Source organism: Phyllostomus discolor, chromosome 9 (assembly GCF_004126475.2).
Source record: "Phyllostomus discolor isolate MPI-MPIP mPhyDis1 chromosome 9, mPhyDis1.pri.v3, whole genome shotgun sequence".
Lineage (NCBI taxonomy): Eukaryota > Metazoa > Chordata > Mammalia > Chiroptera > Phyllostomidae > Phyllostomus > Phyllostomus discolor.
In genome coordinates this window covers 54,685,370-54,706,702 of record NC_040911.2, presented here as the reverse complement: position 1 = coordinate 54,706,702, position 21,333 = coordinate 54,685,370, and the positions used below count along the sequence as shown (strand labels likewise).

General features: G+C 39.8%; 1 protein-coding gene across 1 annotated transcript in view; it reads right to left on the bottom strand.

Annotated features, from left to right (window-relative positions):
- The window catches only part of CHCHD6 (coiled-coil-helix-coiled-coil-helix domain containing 6), a 341,492-nt gene that overhangs the window by 319,985 nt on the left and 174 nt on the right, over positions 1–21,333 (bottom strand). The gene's annotated exons all lie outside the window — the stretch shown is intronic.

Below are 21,333 nucleotides of genomic sequence, written 5' to 3'. Positions count from 1 at the left end.
AGATATAAAATCCCAGATTATGTATATTTGAAGGGAAACAGCCTTTAAAATTCACTGGCTCATTCCCTCCTTTTTACAGCATAGCAATTAAAACCTGTAATGACATTGAGTAAAGTCAATGTTTTGTCAAGTCAAGAGTAAACTCTACAGTACAGTCTAGTGCCCATTTCTTGCTCAAATCAACTACACAGGTCACATCTGATTGGGTGTTAAGTGACAGCAGGCTGAAATGGGATGTTTTTCCAGACAGGTAAGGCATGGAGCAGGCACTCAAGAGTGAAACTGCATGGGAAAAGATTCCGGTGTCCCAAAAGTGTGCTGGAATTGGCCTGCAAGAGCCTATTTTTAAATTTTCAGGAATTATGCAAGCTGGGTGACTTCATGACCAGCTTTAAATTAGCTACAGACATTTTTTTGAGACCTGATAATTTTTTAAATTCAAATACAATTGTTCTATAGGACAGCATAAATTAAAGATTAAATATATAGTCTGACAGTGACCAGAGGGGAGAGAAGAGGGAATTTCAGGGGGGAATGGGTAGGGTTTACAGGAACAAATTTGGAGGACACATGGACAAAAACTAGGGGTGGGGGGTAATGGGGGGGAAGGGGGGAGGGTTGGGTGGGTGGCCTGGAATGGGAGTAGGGGGGAGAAAACTGTACTTGAACAATGATTAAAATAAAATAAAAAAAAAGATTAAATATATACATATATCAGAGACTTAGCTTAAAAAGCCACAGAAATCAGGATCCTTTCTTGGGAGAAAAGCCAGTTGTTAAACATTTACCAGCTCTTCTTCTCCCCCCAGTTCCCAGTGGATTCTCTGAGATGCACCAGTCCTCTGAGACATGTGTCCGAAGGGAGGAGAGCACTGAGTGGTCCTATGTGGGTATGGGTGATCAATGATGCATGATGTGCATGAAACAGGCAGTCACCTTGGTAATGGTCATGCTATAAAGGGTCACATGACCAGGAAGAACAGATGCTGGCACATGTAGAAAGGAGGCCCTGGGAACCAAAAGAAGCAGCCTCACCAAGGACAGGGTAACTCCAGCCCATTTTCCCTCAGCTAATATTCACTTATTAAGCACCCACTGTGTGAAAGCAGTGTTCTAGAAACAGTAGGTGAAAGAAACAGCAATGAAATAGCAGTGAAAGAGAAACGGTCTCTGCTTTAATGGAGCTTACATTCTAATGGGAGGTGAGACAATAAACAAGTAAACATTTTACAAATCTTATTTCATCCAATCTAAGACAACCTAAAACAGTTATAAATCATACCATTATTTTTACATTACCTGAAGACAAAGAACACCAATGAAATTACCATTCCATCTATGTTATGACATCCCTATTCAGAGATGTTAAAATGTATCTTAAAAATCAGTGATGTATGTTACTGATAAGTGTTAGGAAAGAATAAAATACATCATCTCAGTGATGAGATGTGTGCAGGAGGCCACAGGCATTAGGGAAGACCTCTCAGAGGAGATGACACCAATGTTAAGACATCTGTCTCCACATTTATATCTTGAGATCCAGAAGAAAATGATCTAGTTCCAAGCAGAGGAGGAGTATAAAGTCTCTGAGAGGAGCTGAAGCTGACATGTCCAAGGGCCTGAAAGAAGGCCAGTGTGTGAGAAGAATCAGGCTAAATAATTGGACCAGAGAGCCAGGAAAAGGCAAGAACCTATGCCCTGGCAGGTGAAAGTTAAAGGCTCACTTTTGGTCTAAGAGTAAGAGCAGCTATGGTGGGGTTCTACACAGGCTGAGTCACAGGCTCTGATTCCCAACTTCCAGCCCAGGTGGTATCATCTGAACGACACTACATGGGGAGTTAAGGTGTTAAGGAAAACATTGGCAGGCTTCTTATTGGCAATGGAAGATTTGTAATATATTTTAATGTTGCTACAAAATACAGCAAGTAATATTTTTAATCAACAAATATACATACACACATAGTAGTCATGCAAGAATAAACACCATCTGGGCAGTGCTCCATGTACCAAGAGAACCAGAATGGAGGTCTGCAGAGCCATGTGGGTTTGGGAACTTGGTGCCAGAGGCCCTGGTCACTGTGCCATCATAGCTGGCCAGATATGGTCCTATGTGGTCAGGAGATGGGAGGGCCAAATCCAGGACAGTGCAAGAAAAAACGAGTGCTACCTATGCTCCAGCTGTGTGGCCTTCACCCAATTCTTCACCTTCATTGAGCATTACCTCTATTACCTATGAAATGGGGACCCCTGTCATACAGCTCAGGAATTAAGTGTTTTGTGGTCAAAGAGATGTGGGTTTGTCTCAACTAAATTATTTACTAGCTGCATGACCGTGGATAAGGGACTTTTTGCTCTAAGTCAGTTTCTTTATCTGTAAGATGAAAATAATTAGTGGCATAGACTATAGTGCTGTTGTGAGGATTAAATGAAGTAATCTACCTAAAGCAGTCTATACAAAGTAAAAATCAGTATTAGCTGTTATATGAAACTGCAAAGCACTATACAAATACCAAATATAATCAATACCAGGCACATACTGGATAAGTAAAATTGCATGAACTAATCAGTAATGCAGAAGTCCACATGGGGTATGTTCCAAGATCCTCAATAGGTGCCTGAAACCATGGATAGTATCAAGCCCTGTATATACTGATTTTTCCTATACATACAAGCCTACAATGAAATTTAATCAATTAGGCACAATAAAAAATAGAACTATAAAATATGCTTTGATAAAAGTTAGGTGAATGTAGACTCTCCCTCAAATTACCTTATTGTACTATACATACAGTGTCTATACTCTGGACAATGGAATCATTAGAACCCCAGATGAGACAACACAAGATTTCATCATACTAACTCAGTGAACAGTTTAAAACTTATTAATTGTGGAGGAGGAAGATGGAGGTGAGGTAGGAGGGAGCAGATTCCACTTCCCCCTACACATGGGAGAAAAACCTAGCCATCTACAGAGGAACAGAGCAAACAGCCAACAGTACCCTAGCATATATGAAAATAGGAGATGAAAAATTGTAGTGGACATTGAGAAACCAGACCATAAGGAGAGTGCTTCAGAACAATAAGGTCCCAGGAACCAATGCAGGGACCAGGGTGGCTGCAGCCCCAGGCCCGGTGCCCATGGGGTCTGCCACAGGGTCCTTGGGAGAGAGCTGGGTCAACTGCTCCCTCAACTGCCAAACAAGGTTCGAGCAGCACCAGGAGAGACGTGGTTGCTTAAAGTTGCAGAGAGGGAAATAAGGACTAACTGGCAAACACACAGGAGCTGTGACCACCCACAGAGTCTGTGGGGGCAGGCTCAGGAGAGTTAAGACTTGTGCTGTGGGGGGCCCTGACCCCGATAGTCACCAGTCTGGCTGGAAAATTGGGCTGTGCTAGAGACCAGGCCACTGTATAGAGCAGCAGGCTTGAGTAGGAGAAATTTCTCAAAAAGAAAAAGTGAAAAAAGAGACACTGTTTGAGGAATTCTCCTGCAGAAATCGCTCCAGCCTCCTCGCCATTCAGTGGGGCAGCGCTACTGACAAGGAGGCGCGGGAATCCCTGTGTGCCCCCATAGAACTGGGAACGGTGTGTCCAAACCCGTTGAGCCACAGGCTGCCTGGCCAAGCACACACCCACAACACCAGGATAAAGGGCTTTGTGGAAGGCCCCAGCCCACAGCGGTAACCCCAGGGTAAAGTGTGGTCTGAGGAAGGCCTGGATCCCATACCCAAGGAACCTCGGAGAAGTGCCAGGCTAGGTCTGGTGAGACTGCTCACCCGCTGATCAGGAAGGGAGACAAGTCCCTCAGCCTGCTGCATCCAGCAAGACCAGAAAAACTGGTGTGGCCAGTTTAAAGCCACCAGGACGCTTCATTTTTTTTAAAGTAATTTTTTATTTTTAAATTTTTATCTCTCAATTCCTTTTTCCTCACTCTCCTTCTTTCTTGTTTTATTCCCTCTTCCTTTCTTTCCAGTTTTATCTCTTCTTTCTTCCTTCTTCTGCTTCTCTCTCTCTCTCTCTTTTTTTTAAATACCCACAAGTGAGACAAAAAAACCCTGTAACTGTGAAAAGACCAGACTTGGGCCCAAAGAAGGGGCATCACAACAGCTGAGACAGTGAGACAAATTTCACTTTGCTATTACAGAGAACCTGCAAGTTATTGCATATTTGTATTATTATTTTTTCATTATTTTTACATCTTATATTTTAATAGTATTTTTGTATTCCTCTTCTTTCTGTTCAGTCTTCTTTGCTTGGCTGGTTATATTGTATCCTTTGACAGGTTTCCCCTATTCGCTCTTTCATAGTGTATTGCTAATTTGCTGCCCTTCACTTCACTTGTGTTCCATTAGCACACTACTCAAGGTCCTACACTCCCTATTCTTGTTAGCCAGATCATGTAGATTCCATCACATGATTGTTCCTCTAATACAATTGTAAATAATAGCTGTTCCATACAATTGTAAAGACTACACAAAACCCCTCCCAGATCTAAGCCCACTTCACGGTTTCCTGAACTCTACTACTGTAGTGATTAATTCTATTCTCTCACACACTACACCTATTTACTATCCTTTACTCTTACCTTACACCAGAATCTGACTTTCCACAACCTCACTGCCTTCTAGATCCAACTCACAACCCTCACCTTCCCAAAAGAGTCTTATCTTCTCTCCATCCTTTCTAAAAAGCAGCTAGTTGGGTGGAATATCATGGTTAACATTATACATATCCAAAGGATCGCCTATCCCTTCTCTACCAGCTGCTACCATAAATATCATAGAATGCCCTCTTGCTGTCTTAAACCATTTTGCTTGCCCCTCCAAGTGATCACAAAAAAGAGTAGGGGGAAGTTCTGAACACCAGGATACACAAAGGAGACTTTACCACTGACTCTCACAGGTATTCTACTACAGAAGTTCACACCATAAACCCAGGGAGCCAGAACAGATCAATTTAAGAAGCAGAGGATAACAAGAAGAGTCTCACAAACAGTGGGAGACAAAGAAACAATCCCCAAATGAAAGGAAAAAAGGAAGCCTCAGAAAGAATGCTAAATGAAACAGAGGCAACTCAACTATCAGATATTGATTTCATAGCAATGGTTATCAAGAAGCTCAAAGAGCTCACAGTGAATTACCAGAAATTACAAGGAAACTACAATGAACTCACTGAAAACTATATCAACATGAAAAAGGAAATACAAATTACCAACAACAGCCAAGAGAAAATGAAGAATACAATTTCTGAAATGAAGAATACAGTAAAAGGAATCAAAAGCAGGATCAATAAGGCAGAAGATCAGATCAGTGAGCCGGAGGACAAAGTAGCAAAAAACATCCAGAAAGAGCAAGGAAAAGAGGCTCAGAAAGAATGAAGAGGGATTGAGAGAAATGCAAGATAATATGAAACATAATAATATCTGTATAATAGGGATACCAGAAGAAGGAAAGCAAGGGAAAGAAAACCTTTTTGAAAAAGTAATGATGGAAAACTTTCTTAATTTGATGAGAGAGACAGTACCACAAGTCCAGGAAACACAGAGAGTCCCAATCAAGAGGAACCCAAAGAAGCCTACTTCAAGACACATCATAATTAAAATGGCAAAATTCCAAACAAAGAGAGAATCTTAAAGGCAGCAAGAGAGAAACAGGAAATAACATACAAGGGAGCTCCAGTAAGGCTAGCAGCTGACTTCTCAATGGAAATGCTCCAAGCCAGAAGAGAATGGCAAGAAATATTCTAAGTAATGAGAACCAGAAGCCTGCAACCAAGGCTACTTTACCTAGCAAGGCTCTCAATCACAATACAAGGTCAAAAAGAAGTTTCCCAGCCAAAAGAAGTCTAAAAGAATACACCTCCACCAAACCAGCTATGCAGGACATGATAAAGGGACTGCTTTAAGGAAAGAGAGAGACAGAGAGAGACAGAGAGAGAGAGGAGCACAGGTACCGTAAATGGCAACATATGAGTACTTATCAATAATCACCTTAAATGTAAATGGATTAAATGCTCCAATCAAAACACATAGAATAGCTGAATGGATAAGAAAACATGACCCACACATATGCTACCTACAAGAGACCCACCTCAGGACAAAAGACCTACACAGACTGAAAGTGAAGGGCTGGAAACAAATTTTCCAAGCAAATGGACAGGAAAAAAAAGACAGGGTAGCAATACACATATCAGACAAAACAGACTTCTAAAAAAGGGCCATAAAGAGAGACCCAGAAGGTCACTTCATAATACTCAAGGGAAGAATCCACCAAGAAGACATAAACATTGTAAATATGTAGGCAACCAACATAGAAGCACCCAAATACATAAAGAAAATCATAGAGGACTTCAAGAAAAACATTAACAGCAACACAATTATAGTAGGGGATTTTAACAGCCCACTCTCAAAACTGGGCAGATCTTCCAAACAAAATATCAGCAAAGATATTCTGGCATTGAAAATGCCCTAGATGAGATGGACTTAATCGATATATAGAGAGCCCCTCATCCCAAAGAAGCTAAATGCACATTCTTTCCAAATGAACATGGAAGATTTTCAAAGACAGATCACACGATAGGACACAAAACAAGCCTCAACAAATTCAAGAAATTGAAATCATACCAAGCATTTTCTCCTACCAGAAGGGACTGAAACTGGAAACCAACCCGAAGGGAAAAAACCCAAAATACTCAAACTCATGGAGATTGAATAGCATGCTATTAAACAATGAATGGATCAAGAATGAAATTAGGGAAGAAATCAAAAAGTTTCTGGAAACAAATGAAAATGAACTCACAACAACCCAAAACATATGGGACACAGCCAAGGCAGTCCTGAGGGAAGTTCATAGTGATACAGGCCTACCTAAAAAAGATAGACACATTTCAAGCAAACAACCTAACCCTACACATATAAGAACTCAAGAAACAACAACAAAGACAGCCCAGAGCAAGTAGAAGGAAGGAAATAACCAAAATCAGAGCAGAATTAAATGACATAGAGACTAAGAGCACAATTCTAAGGATCAATGAGTCCAGGAGCTGGTTCTCTGAAAAGATAAACAAAATCAACAAGCCTTTAAGCAGGCTCATCAAGAAAAAAAGAGAGAGGACCCAAATAAACACAATCAGAAATGAAAGAGTAGATATTACAACTGATACCACAGAAATACAAAGCACTGTAAGAAATTACTACAAAGAACTGTATGCCAAGAAATTTGAAAACCTAGGTGAAATGGACAAATTTCTAGAAAAATATAATCTTCCAAAACTCAATGAAGAAGAAGCAGAAAGCCTGAATAGACCAATAACAGCAGATGAAATTGAAGCAGTAATCAAAATACACTGGACACACAAAAGCCCAGGTCCAGATGGTGTCACAGGAGAATTCTGCAAAGCATCTAAGCAAGAGCTAATCCCTATCCTTCACAGACTATTCCAAAAAATCCAGAATGATGGAAGACTCCCAAACTCTTTTTATGAAGTCATTATCATCCTAATCCCAAAACCAGATAAAGACACAAAAAGAAAGAAAACTTCACGCCAATATCGCTGATGAACATAAATGCTAAAATCCTCAATAAAATATTGACAAACTGCATCCAACAATACATTAAAAAGGTCATACAACATGACCAAAATGGGATTCATCCCAGAGACTCAAGGATGGTTCAATATTTGCAAATCAGTAAATGGAATACATCACATAAACAAAATCAAAGACAAAAATCACATGATCATATCAATAGTTGTGGAAAAAGCATTTGATAAGGTACAGCACCCATTCACGATAAAAACACTCAGCAAAGTGGGAATACAGGGAGCATTCCTCAACATAATAAAAGCCATATATGACAGACCTACAGCCAACATCATACTCAATGGGAAAAAATTTAAATCTTTTCCACTAAGATCAGGAACAAGACAAGGCTGTCCACTTTCACCACTTCTATTCAACATAGTATTGGAAGTTTTAGCTACAGCAATCAGACAAGAAAAGGAAATAAATGGCATCCAAATCAGAAAGGAGGAAACAAAACTGTCATTTTTGCAGATGACATGATAGTGTACATAGAAAATCCTATAGACTTGGCCAAAAAACTGCTCGACCTAATAAATCTCGACCTGCTGAATTTGGCAAAACAGCAGGATACAAAGTCAATATCCAGGCATCAAAGGCAGTTTTGTATATCAACAATGAAACAGCAGAAGTAAAAATCAAGAAAAAAATCCCATTTTATATAGCAAAAAGAAAAATAAAATACCTAGGAATAAACCTAACCAAGGAGGTAGAAGACCTGTATTCAGAAAACTACACAACACTGAAAAAAGAAATCAAGGAAGACACAAACAAATGGAAACACATATCGTGTTCATGGATCAGAAGAAGTAGCATCATCAAAATGTCCATACTACCCAAAGCAATTTACAGATTCAATGCAATCCCTGTTAAAGTGCCAATGGCATATTTCACAGACATAGAATAAACACTTCAAAAATTTATGTGGAATCATAAAAGACCCCGAATAGCTGCTGCAATTTTGAGAAAGAAGAGTAAAGTAGGAGGGATCACAATGCCTGACACTAAACTATACTACAAGGCCACTGTCATCAAAACAGCCTGGTACTGGCATAAAAACAGGCACATAGACCAATGGAACAGAACAGAGAGCCCAGAAATAAACCCAAGTCTCTACAGTCAATTAATATTTGACAAAGAAGGCAGCAACATAAAATGGAATAAAAATAGCCTCTTGAACAAATGGTGTTGGGAGAACTGGACAGCTACATGCAAAAAATGAAACTCGAGCACCAACTTACACCTTATACAAAAATAAATTCAAGGTGGATAAAAGACTTAAATATAAACCGTGACACCATTAAAGTCCTAGAAGAGAATGTAGGCAGGAAAATCTCAGATATTTCATGCAGAAACTTTTTTACTGACATGTCTCTTAGAGCAAGGGACATAAAGGAAAGAATAAACAAATGGGACCTCATCAAAATTAAAAGCTTTTGCACAGCTAAAGAAAACAGTATTAAAATTAAAAGAGAACCAACTGTATGGGAAAACATATTTGCCAATGATGCCTCAGACAAGGGTTTAATCTTCAAAATATATAAAGAACTTACATAACTCCACTCTAAGAAGACAAGGAACCCAATTAAAAAATGGGCAAAGGACTTGAACAGACACTTCTCCAAGGAGGACATACAGAAAATCCAAGACACATGAAACGATGTTCAAAATCACTAGCTATCAGAGAGATGCAGATTAAAACCACAATGAGATACCACTTCACACCAGTCAGAATGGCCATCATAAACAAAGCAACAAACAACAAGTGTTGGAGAGGTTGTGGAGAAAAGGGGACCCTAGTGCACCGTTGGTGGGACTGCAGCCTGGTACAACCACTATGGAAAGCAGTATGGAACTTCCTCAGAAAACTAAAAATGGATCTGCCTTTTAACCCTGCAATTCCACTGCTGAGGCTATATCCTAAGAACACTAAAACGCCAATACAAAAGAACCTTTGCACCCCGATGTTCATAGCAGCACAATTTACAATAGCTAGGTGCTGGAAGCAACCTAGATGCCCATCAGTAAATGAATGGATCAAAAAACTATGGTACATTTACACAATGGAATTCTATGCAGCAGCAAGAAAGAAGGAGCTCCTACCCTTTGCACAAGCATGGATGGAGCTGGAAAGCATTATGCTAAGCGAAGCAAGCCAGGCAGTGAAAGACAAATACCACATGATATCACCTTTAACAGGAACCTAAACAACAAAACAAAGAAACAAGCAAAATATAACCAAAGACACTGAAATGGGGGACAGACTGACAGTGACCAGAGGGGAGAGAAGAGGGAATTTCAGGGGGGAATGGGTAGGGTTTACAGGAACAAATTTAAAGGACACATGGACAAAAACTAGGGGTGGGTGGTAATGGGAGGGAAGTAGGGAGGAATGGGTGGATGGGCTGGAATGGGAGTAAAAGGGAAAAAACCATACTTGAACAATGATTAAAATAAAATTAAAAAAAAAAAGAAAAACAACATCCAGAGAGCAATTAAAAAAAAAAAACTATGATACATTTACATGATGGAATACTACACAGCATAAAGAAAGATGGAGCTCCTACCCTTCCCAACAGCATGGATGGATCTGGAGAACATTATGCTAAGAGAAATAAGCCAGGTGGTGAAAGACAAATACCCTATGATCTCACCTATAAGTGGAACCTAATCAACAAAACAAACAAGTAAGCAAAACACAACCAGACACATTGAAATTAAGAACAAACTGACAGTAACCAGAGGGGGGGATGGAGGGGATAATGGTGGGTAAAGGAGGAAGGGTTTTCAGGAACATGTATAAAGGACACATGGCCAAAGCCAAAGTGGGATAACATCAAGGGTTGGAAGTGGGGATGGGTGGGGTCAGGGGGGAAGTGGCGGTGTGGAAATGGAGACAACTGTACTTAAACAACAATAAAAATAAATTTAGAAAAAGAAAAATAAATTTAAAAAAAAAAAGAAAATAACACCTGGGAAAGCCCCAGGACTGGCACATGTTGTGTAACTGAGCAATGTTTGCCAAACTTGCTATTCAGATCCACAGACACCATTCATTGGAAAGCTGTAGAGAACTTGGCCATCTATTTCCTGGCTTTCCAAGCTGGCATTTCCTGTTGTGGTCTCATCAACTGCACTCAAGTAGAGCATTAAATCTGAGGAAGAATGGAGAGGATTTGTGATCTAACCCCTTCAAGGTACCTAGCTAACAGGTGCATGAATGTGCTACACCATACAGCCATCTTGAACATAGAGAGGTGAGGTGGTCTTCTATGATCATTTGTTTACAACAGTGCCTCTAAACTGTCAATTAAGATGATGTAATATGAAACAATATGATAAGGAGCATCAACATGTATGCTGAGACATTTAAGAAGCTACCTAGCAAGGTAGCAAAGGAAGTCTGCTGCATACAGATGAAATAAGTTTGCATTAAAGCCTTGGAATTGTAAGCAGAAGAGTAGGATTTTCATGCACAGCTGCCACCAGATCACCAGCTTCAATAAAAGAAGGGTCATCAATTCACTAATCCAAGCATGCAATCCAATATCCACTTACTAATGAGACAGCCAATGTAATAAGTAAGACAGCTTTTCCCCTCCAAGAGCTTACAAAAGAAAAACAGGATCTAAGGACAGAGAGGAAGGAATGACTGGGAATATTAAAAGATAAAATCATCGATCTGATAAAGGGCAACTTTGAAAAAATCTACAGCTAACATACTTAATGATGGAAAACTGAATGTTTTCTCCCTAAGCAGTGTAGCAAAGCAAAGACATTCACTTTCACCACTTCTATTCAATATTGTATTGGAGGTTCCAGTCAATGCAATAAGGCAAGAAAAAATGGGGGTATCCAAATTAGAAAGAAAGAAGAAAAACTGTCTTTATTTGGAGACAGCATGATCCTACTATATAAAATCCTAAGGAATAAAAAAACCCTACTAAAGTAAATGAGTTCAGCAAGGTTTCTTGATACAAAATCAATATACAAAAATCAAATGTATTTCTATATACTAGCAATAAAGAATCCAAAAATGAAATTAAGAAAACAATTCCATTTATAATGGCATCAAGAGAAATAAAATACTTGGAAATAATTTAAGAAAAGGAGTGCAGACTTGTATACTGAAAGTACAAAATAATGCTGAGAAAAGTTTTTAAAGATTTGAATAAATGAAGAGAGATTTCATATCCAATGACTGAAGGACCCAATATTGTTAAAATGGCAAGTCTCCCAAAGTAATCTATAGATTCAATACCAGCCTCCATCAAAATCCCAATAGGTAGTTTTTACAGAAGTTTACAAACTGATCCTGAAATGTATAAGGATGTGCAACGGACTCAGAACAGCCAAAATAAGCTTGAAAAAAAGAACAAAATTTAAGGCCTTATATTTCCCAATTTTGAAACTTGCTACAATGCCACAATAATCACGGCAGTGTACAGCACATGCATCAGTGGAACTCTCAACAGAACTGAGAGTCCTGATGTTTATGGTCAACTGATGTTCACAAAAGTCCCTACATAATTCAATGGACAAAAGATAGCTTTTTCAACAAATGTAGTTTGAAAACATTAGATATGCAAAAAAGATGGATTTAAATGAGGGTTCAACTCTAGTACTAGGGCCAAATCCAACCAAATGCCTGATTTTGTAAATAAAGTTTCAATGAAACCTAACCACACCCATTCATTACATACTGCCTATGTCTGCTTTCATCCTTCAATGGCAGAGATGAATAGCAACGGCAAAGACCTTCCAGTGATTTTGTCTAGTGACAAGGCCAAAGTATTTATTATCTGGTCATTTTTTAAAAATTTTGCGAAACTCTAATTTAGGGCTTTACCTCATGACATGCACAAAAATTAATTCAAAATGGATTATAGACTTACATTGAAAAACCAAAACCATAACACTCTTAGAAAAAAACAAAGGAAAAAGTTTCCATAACTTTAAATTAGGCACAGATTTATAAAATATGATAACAAAAGCACAATCAATTAAAGAAAACAATTTGATAAATTAAACCATCAAACTTATAAATGTTTGCCCTTCAAAAACACCATTAAGAAAAAGACAAGCCATGTATTGGGAGAAAATATTTGCAAATCATAATATGATAAAGGACTGATATCCAGCATAAAGAAATCCTATATCTCAATAATAAAATGACAAACAACCCAATTGAAAGTGGGCAAAAGACTTGAATACACACTTCACCAGAGAGAATACATAGATGGTGAAAAAGCATATGAAAAGACGCTCAACATGATTAGTTATTAGGGACATGCAAATTTAAAACACAGTAAGATACCATTTCAGATCCACCACAATAGCTATGATTAAAAAGACAAACACTAACAGGTATGGCTGAGAATATGAAGAAGCTGGAACCCTCATATATTGCTGATAGGATTGATGTAAAGTGGTACAGCAACTTTAGAGAAGAGTTTGACAGTTTCTTAGTAAGTTAAACCTAACAATTCATCAAATTCATAAACAAAATGACCCAGAAATTCTACTCTAAGGTATCTACCCAAGTGAAATGAAAACATGTCTACCAAAAAACTTGTACATAAATGTCCACAGCAACTATGTCCACAACAGTCAAGAACTAGATACAATTCGAATGTGCACTGACTGGTAACTGGATAAACAAAATGTAGTACAGCCATACCGTGAGATACTATTGAGCAATAAAAAAGAACTACTGATACATGCTACATCAATAAACCAACACCAAAAACATTGTGCTAAGTGAAAGAAGTCAGATGTGAAAGATGTATAAGTGCATTTACATGAAATGTCCAAAAAGATAACTGTATGGGCACAGGATTAATGGTGACCTGAGGCTGGAAGTGTGAGGAGTGACTGCAAATATATCTTTAGGTCTTGCGAATGTTCTAAAATCCAATTTTGATGACAGTTGCTCAACTTTGTAAATTTGTTTAAAAAATCATTGAAATGGGTGTTGTGTATGTAAAATACAACTCTATAAAGCTAGTGTTTTGTGTGTTTTTTTAATTGTTTTTTTTTTTTTTTTTTTTTTTTTTTTAAAGAAACACCATTGCCCTGACTGACCTGACTCAGTAGGTTGAGCATCAGCCTGCAAAGTAAAGGTCACTGGTTCAGTTCCCAGTCAGGGCCAGGTCCCTGGTTGGGGGTGTGCAAGAAACAACCTGTAGATGTTTCCTTCTCTTTCCCCTTCCCTTCCCCTCTCTCAAAAAATAAAATCTTTAAAAAAAAAAATCACTATCATCAGCCTTAGCTGGTGTGGCTCAGTGGATTGAGCACCAGCCTGCAAAGGGTCACCAGTTCAATACCCAGTCAGGGCACTTGCCTTGATTGTGGGCCAGGTCCCCAGAAGGGGGTGTGCAAGAGGTAATCACACATTGATGTTTCTCCCTGTCTCTTTCTCCCACCCTTCCCCTCTGTCTAAAAATAAGTAAATAAAATCTTTAAAAAAAAATAGTCACCATGACCAGATACAATCTTTGCAAAGCTCCACTCCTGATTAGAGAAATGCACTGTTGCATCCAGAGCAACATGTATACAGCCCTCTCTGGCATTCAGTGCCCATTATCTATCTGGCCTCCTCACCTGATCAACTTTCTCCAACATCCCAGTCCACGTGGTTGCCATGCACATACGTTTTGGAGTTGGAACATCTGAAATTCCAGTTCAAACACAAACACACTGTGACCTTGGGTTACTTTACCTTCCTTGAACCTGTTTCCTCACCTCTGGGATGGGGATGATACAATCTCACGAGGTCAGCATAGGGAATACCTGAGATAGCACTCTTAAAACATTCAGCAAAGAGTAAATATGTATACTTCTCCTGGATGGCTCAGGCACATCTTCAAAGTCATCTCCTCAGAGCAGCATTAGCTGACTATCCCACCTTGACCAGCTAGCCCCATTACTCCCTGCATCCTTTGTTTTCTTCACAGAACTTGCAATTCTTTTATTCCTTTGTCTTTTTTCTTTTTGTCTATCCTTCCTACTGGGCTGAGGTGTCCATGAAGGCAGGGACCTTATGCTTTGTCTTTATTGTCTCTGCAAGCCCAAGCTCTATAAACACCTTCACAATACACACTTTACTGAGGTGATGGATAAATGGCAGCTATGGATACAGTGCTCAACATGTGGCTTCTCTGGGAACTGTTTCTTGTGTATTTAATTACGTCCTCCTTGATCTTCCTCTCACCGGTGGTCCAGACTCACCTCATAGGACCAATGAGATGGTGGTAAAGGTGATATAGCCAGGAGAGTGTAATGAGGCTGGGGACATATCTTAAAGTAGCAAGTTAGGGAAGTACTAGAGAAAATGCAAGAGAGTGGAGTCTGGATGTTTAGGAGCAACCAATTTCAGTTGAATCACCAAAGATGGCTGCTTACATGGAGCAGAGAATAGACAAAGCAGACATTAACAGGACATTATTGCCATGTATGTTTTCTTCTCTTATTGGAGGATGAGGATGAGGTTGAAATAAAGTCTTTATGTATTGGGTTGGCTAAAACATTCATTGGTTTTTAAGTAAAAATAAAAGACACAGTTTTTATTTTCACCAATAACTTTATTGAACAACGTATTCACCATTCTGTTCCACTACCTTCTGCCATCTTTCAGACAACTTCATAATTCCATCTTCCCAAAAGTTTTTATCTTTTTGAGCAAAGAACTGTCTTCCAGGGAACTGAAATATTTTCCTTTAAGAGAATTTTGTAAAGACTAAAATAAATGGAAATGCAAAGGTGCAATGTTTGGTAAATATGACAGATGAATCAGAACTTCCCAGCCAAGATGTAACAGTTTTTGCCTGGTCATCAAAGAAGCATGAGGTCTTGTATTACCCTGATGGATTATTACTCGTTTTCTGTTGACTAACTCTAGATACTTTTTGTTGAGTGCTGCTTTCAGTTGGTCTAACTGGGGGCAGTACTTGTCGGAATTGTTTGGTTTTCCAGAAGGAGCTTATAATAGAGGACTCCCTTCCAACCCCACCATATACACAGCATCACCTTCTTTGGATGAAGACTGGCCTTTGGTGTGGTTGGTATGGTTTATTTCACTTGCCCCACTCTCTCCTCCATTCCACATTATTACAAAGTATCTACTTTTCATCACCTGTCATAATTTGTTTTAAATATAGTCGAGAAGGTTATTTTCACTTAATTTATGTGAAACCCAAACATAACCAAGCTGGTGCAAATGACTTTCAACACCTGATTTGGATATTTTGAGTGTACTGGCTATCTCATGCATGGTATAATGCCGATTGTTCTCAATTAATGTCTCGATTTGATCACTATCAACTTCAACTGGTCTACCCAACCATGGAGCATGATCCAATGAAAAATCTCCAGCACAAAACTTCACAAAGCACTTATGACACATTAAACCAGTCACAGCACCTTCTCCATACACTACACAAATCTTTTTTGTGTGTTCCAGTTGCATTTTTACTTTTTTTGGAATAAAGCATAATATGCTGAAAATGTTATATATTTTCTTCCATCTTGGATATTAAAATGGTTACATAAAAATTCACCAGTTTTGGTAATATTTTTTAAATGCACACCAATATGACAGCTGTCACACACAATCTAACAAAATTGTTTTGAATGAAGTTAACAACAACTGAGTGCCACTAGATCCATTTTACGGAGAAAAAAAGCAAATGAACTTTTTGGCTACATGCTTGCTTTGAAAATGAGTTGATTGAAACATTTTGTATTAATTAAATTTCTTTTACCTTCTAAAGAAATAGGGCTTGAACTCAGCATGTAAATTTATGCAAATAAGTATACAAACTAGCAAGGCCCTAGCATTTAATTTTAAGGTAACTAGAGCACTTTCTAGGACCATGCCTTGGGGGTTAAACACAAGTGGTCTTTATAAATATTTTACTTTCTCTGAAGGAGCTGGGGCATATACTCTTCTTTGGCACCTACCTTTTATTAAATTAACTCCTTGGACACCTTGCAAACACCACCACTGAGCTCCTGTGCCCAGCCATGATCAACCCCACTGTGCTCTGGAACATTGCTGTCAAAGGTGAGCAGTTGGGCTGCCATCTCCTTGGAGTTGTTTGCAGACAGACAAAGTTCCAAAGACAGCAGAAGACTTCCATGCTCTGAGTACTGGAGAGAAAGGATTTGTTTTTTAAGATTCCTGCTTTCCCAGAATTATTCCAAGATTTATGTGCCAGGGTGGTGACTTCACATGCCATAATAGCACAGATGGCAAGTTCATTTATGGAAAGAAATTTGATAAGAATTTCATCCCTATAGCATACAGGTCCTGGCATCTTGTCCATGGCAAATGCTGAACCTGAAACAAATGGTTCCCAGTTTTTCATCTGCATTGCCAAGACTGAGTGATTATGGCAAGCATGTGGTCTTCAGCTAGGTGAAAGACACATGGATGTTGTGACAGCTAGAAAGCGCTTTGGGTCCAGGAATGGCAAAACCACCATTGCTGACCACAGACAACTCTAATAAATTTGACTCGTGTTTTATCTTAACCACCAGACCATTCCCTCTGTAGCTAAAGACAGCACCCCTTCACTCCCATCTGCTTGGAATGTCCTATAATCTTCATGTTCTGGCCACAGTTCATTAGGTTCCATATTTTCCTTACCCCTTCCAAATCTAGCTGGATCACAGAGTTCAGTTTATGATTATAAAATAAAAACTAAAATTTAAAAAATTAACTTCTTATTTTGTTCATCCAATGATTTTTTCTACTGATTTTTACTTGCCTGCCTAAAGACACAGTGGACTCCCCGACCCTCAAGTAATTTTGCAAACAAAAAAGTCACTAAACCAAAACACTTCACTGCCATCACCTCCTTTTCTCTGGTCTCCAAGGGAGGAGGGGACAGAGGGAAGAAGGGACTGTCATAGCATGGGGCCGTGTACACCATAGCGTACTTCAGGGCAAGTTGTTTATTCTGTCTAAAGAGTTTTCCCAGCAGTCAACCAGTCACCAAAGCTCCCTCTCACTTTAACAACTTCTGTTAGAACTAAGTGAGACACGAGCACCCGGTCAGGAGAGGTGGAACCTTTGCCACAGAATTTTCTTGCTGTCTTGTATGCAAGTGGTGGGGAGGAAGGAGTCATGAGAAAAGGCTACTTTTTGCAAAGGTCTGGATTAAAGTCCCAGAAGTTACCCAGGTAACACCTTAGGCAAATTCCTTAATCTTTCTATGCCTGATTCTCCATCTTTAAAGAGAATTTATATTTTGCAGAATTGTTAAGAAAACTAGAAATAAAATGCATTTGTCTGATATAATACCCAACACATATGATGTTCCTCTGACAACTTAAAGGAAATCACTTCCCAAAGGACTCCCACTGACCTATTTTCCAACATTCCCAAAAGCAGGATACCTGCTAGTAAGGTGGTAGAGCACACAAACAGAAGCGAGGGTATCCAACTTTCAATTCAGGCTCTTGCCTCTCAACCTTCAAACACCAGTCATCTTCTCCTCATTTTGTCATTGCCACCAGTCAGGTCAAGATTAGATAACACCCAGCAGGCAGCAAAGGCACTAAGTACTATGGCACACAGAGTCAGAGGCCCCCACTCTGTTAAAAAGCACTCTGTACTTTCTCTAAACACTTCAACACATGTCTTCATCTTATCATAGGCAGCACTTATGATTATCACACCTTCCCCTCTATTTTTTTTTTTAAATATGGTGACTGAGACTCAAAACATAAGTTGTTCACCCAAGGTCACAACAGCTAATGAGCATCTGCCCAGAAGCTAGTGTTGGGAACCACCCTGCCTGGTATCAGAAGCTGTATCCCTGCCTTGTATTCCCCAAGGCTAAGGCTGAGGGAACAACCTTGGACCGTAAGCAACCAAGGAGACAAAAGCTTATCTCCCTGGCAGGAGCACCGCTTCTGCTCCTTTTACTTCACCCTGCCTGGCCCCCAATGCTTGGTCGGTTAGCCAATGGCGGGTAAGATTCCCCAAGGGGGGAATGATCTAAGACAGGCATGATCATGTGGGAGGCCCTTTGGCCAAAGGAAGGATTTGGGGGGCTACAGCAAAAAGGGGTGATGGACCCTCGCCCCTCGGCTTTGACAAAGCCTGAGTCCTCATTGTCTGTGAGAAAATCTCCTAATCTCTTGGCTGCCTTACTTTCCTTGCTCCACCTAAACCTGAAACAATGACAGAGGGTGGTGCAGCCCTGTGCTGGAAAGGGCAGGTTCCCCAGGTGATCAAGCCTAAGAAAGAATATGTAAAATCCTATGAAACCTGCTTTGTTTAGAATGCTCTCGATTAAATGATAAGGGTCCAAGGAAGAAGTTTGTTCCTTAAAGTTTTTTTACAGCTCTTTAGCTATCTGACCATGAGTTCCTTGTTATTTGATCCTTACTTCCCAGCAATGAGTAATGAGCTTTACCTGAATTCCTGTGTAAATGAACCCAATAAAAGCTGTTGAGGAAAAGGCTCTTGGTCCTCCTGTGAGAGATTGGCCACATTTCCTCCCCAAGCAGATCATGTCTTGGTAGACTTATTCTCATCTGTGGCAGATGGGGGACTCTACGGACAAAGCTCCCCCACAAGCTGGGCCTCCTGATGTCATGAGCCACTTGCCTAATTAACTCATTCACCTACACCCAGTTCTGTGCATTTTATTTAAACTCAGTCTCTGTTTCAACGGATTCAGTCATTTAATCACTCAACATTCACAAAGCACCACTATCTGCCAGATACAGATGTAGGAGGAAGTATAGCATTCAGTGAACAGGCCTGAGTTGCCTACTTCAATCTCAGTTCTACCACATGTCACCTAGGTGACCCCGGATAAGTTACTTCATCTCTCAGTGCCTTGGTTGTCTTTAGCCTATAAAATGAGCAAATAGAATTCTACATCTCTCACCAAGCTGTTGAAAATTAAATGAGAGGATACCTATAAAGGGTATCCTGTGCCCCGACTAAGCATTCAAATATGAGCTGCTTTTATTATTCTAGGTTCTGAGGGTAGCGTGTCAAATCAGACAAGGGCCTTAGCCTCAAGGACCTTACACTGTACTGGGAAATGTAAAACAAGTAAATTATTAATAGAAGTTGCAAATGCTGACGAGCACTGTGAAAAAAATAGATGTGTTACACTGTTGGTGGGAAAGTACTTTGAGTGGTCAGAGAAGGATACTCAGATATTATATTTTAACTATAACAAGAATGATAAAAGCCGGATATAAGAAAAACTGGGGGGTGGGGATGGCGGGGAGACGTCAGATAAGGCCTGGAAAGGAAGTGTTCATCAGAATTGTGATGCAGCCAACAGGCTACTTGGAAAGCAAGCACTGAAACAGATTAAAGCCAAGGGGCTGAGAGGCTAGTCCACCTCACCCTGGCAACAGACAATCTTGATTTGGGAGAAATAAAAGCATCCCGTACAATGGTAAGGTGATTGGCAACATGGTATTGGGAAGCTACCAGAAGAGCCTGGCATTTGCATACATCCCTGTAAAGCTAAGTAAGGTAGTACAAGTGGAAGTTGAAGTATTAGGCAAACAGTACCCAACAATCATCATATAAGAACCCTTGGCATTGACAGATGCCCCAGAAACCAGTTTCAGAAAAAAGATGGAAAGGACAAAATCTGAAAAAGACCTTCAGAAGTCTGCTGTATAACTGTCCTTAAAATTATAATTGATTTGTAGGGAAATAGGGAAAGCAAGGATTCATTCCAAAATCATCAAAATCTAGATTTAGCATCTTAAAAAAAACTTCCTGTTTTCTCAGCAAGACAGAATAATGGATTAGTGTTTACACTGTTGTTTCAAATGAAGAAATTAGAAATGTTTTTATTATTCTATACTGTTATGAAATTCAATCAGGAAAACATTTAGGTATTTGCTAATATACAATCATTATTACAACAGAATTAGAGAACATTATATAATTTTAGGAACTTATTAGCTAAAAACAAATTATTAAATTACGCAAAAAAAAAAAAAATCTGTTAAAGCTGGGGAAAAGAAAACAGCAAATGCAGAGGTCCTGTGCTTGGAACAAGCTGGTATCTTGCTGGGATAAGGATTTCCTGAGGCTAGTGAATAGATGCGGAGTGGTAGGTATGGGAACCAGCACGAGATGTGGTGAGAAATATCAGCACCACAGTTTTGTAAAACAAGGTAAGGAGGGGTCATTCCTTTTCATTTTCATTGTGCTCGGCATTCATTAAAACTGTTGCTTAGAATTTTAACCAAGGGTAAGTGTACAGAATTTGAATCACAACTATTAAAGTGCCCAATTGACTGCAGTGTTGAGAAGCCAAGAAGCCCTAGTTAAGAGGCTGTTGCAATTGTCCAGTATTGGGAGCATCTCATGTTTACATAACAACACGTACGCACTTGGTGTGCAGTGAAACAAATTCAGGTCTGGAACAATTACGTCAACTGGAGCTGGAATGTGGCCTCAGCACCTCTCTCGCTCGCCACTCTTTCTCCCCCGAGGCCACCATAGTGTTGAAGCCTGAAGCGGCCACTCGCCGCACAGGGGTCCCCCGACATTTCCCGAGCCACATCTCGTTCATTTACTGGGCAGCGGGAGAGACGCTCTCCACCCAGGAGTTGGCAGTATTCTAAGAACGAGGCGCACCCACCCGTTACCTGCACGCACCTTCCCCTAAGGCTGCCGTGGCCACCACACCCTTCGAGCCCTCCACCCCCTCCACGCCCTCTTGTCCCAGCCGCCTTCACACGTCCCACCGGCCCGGGGG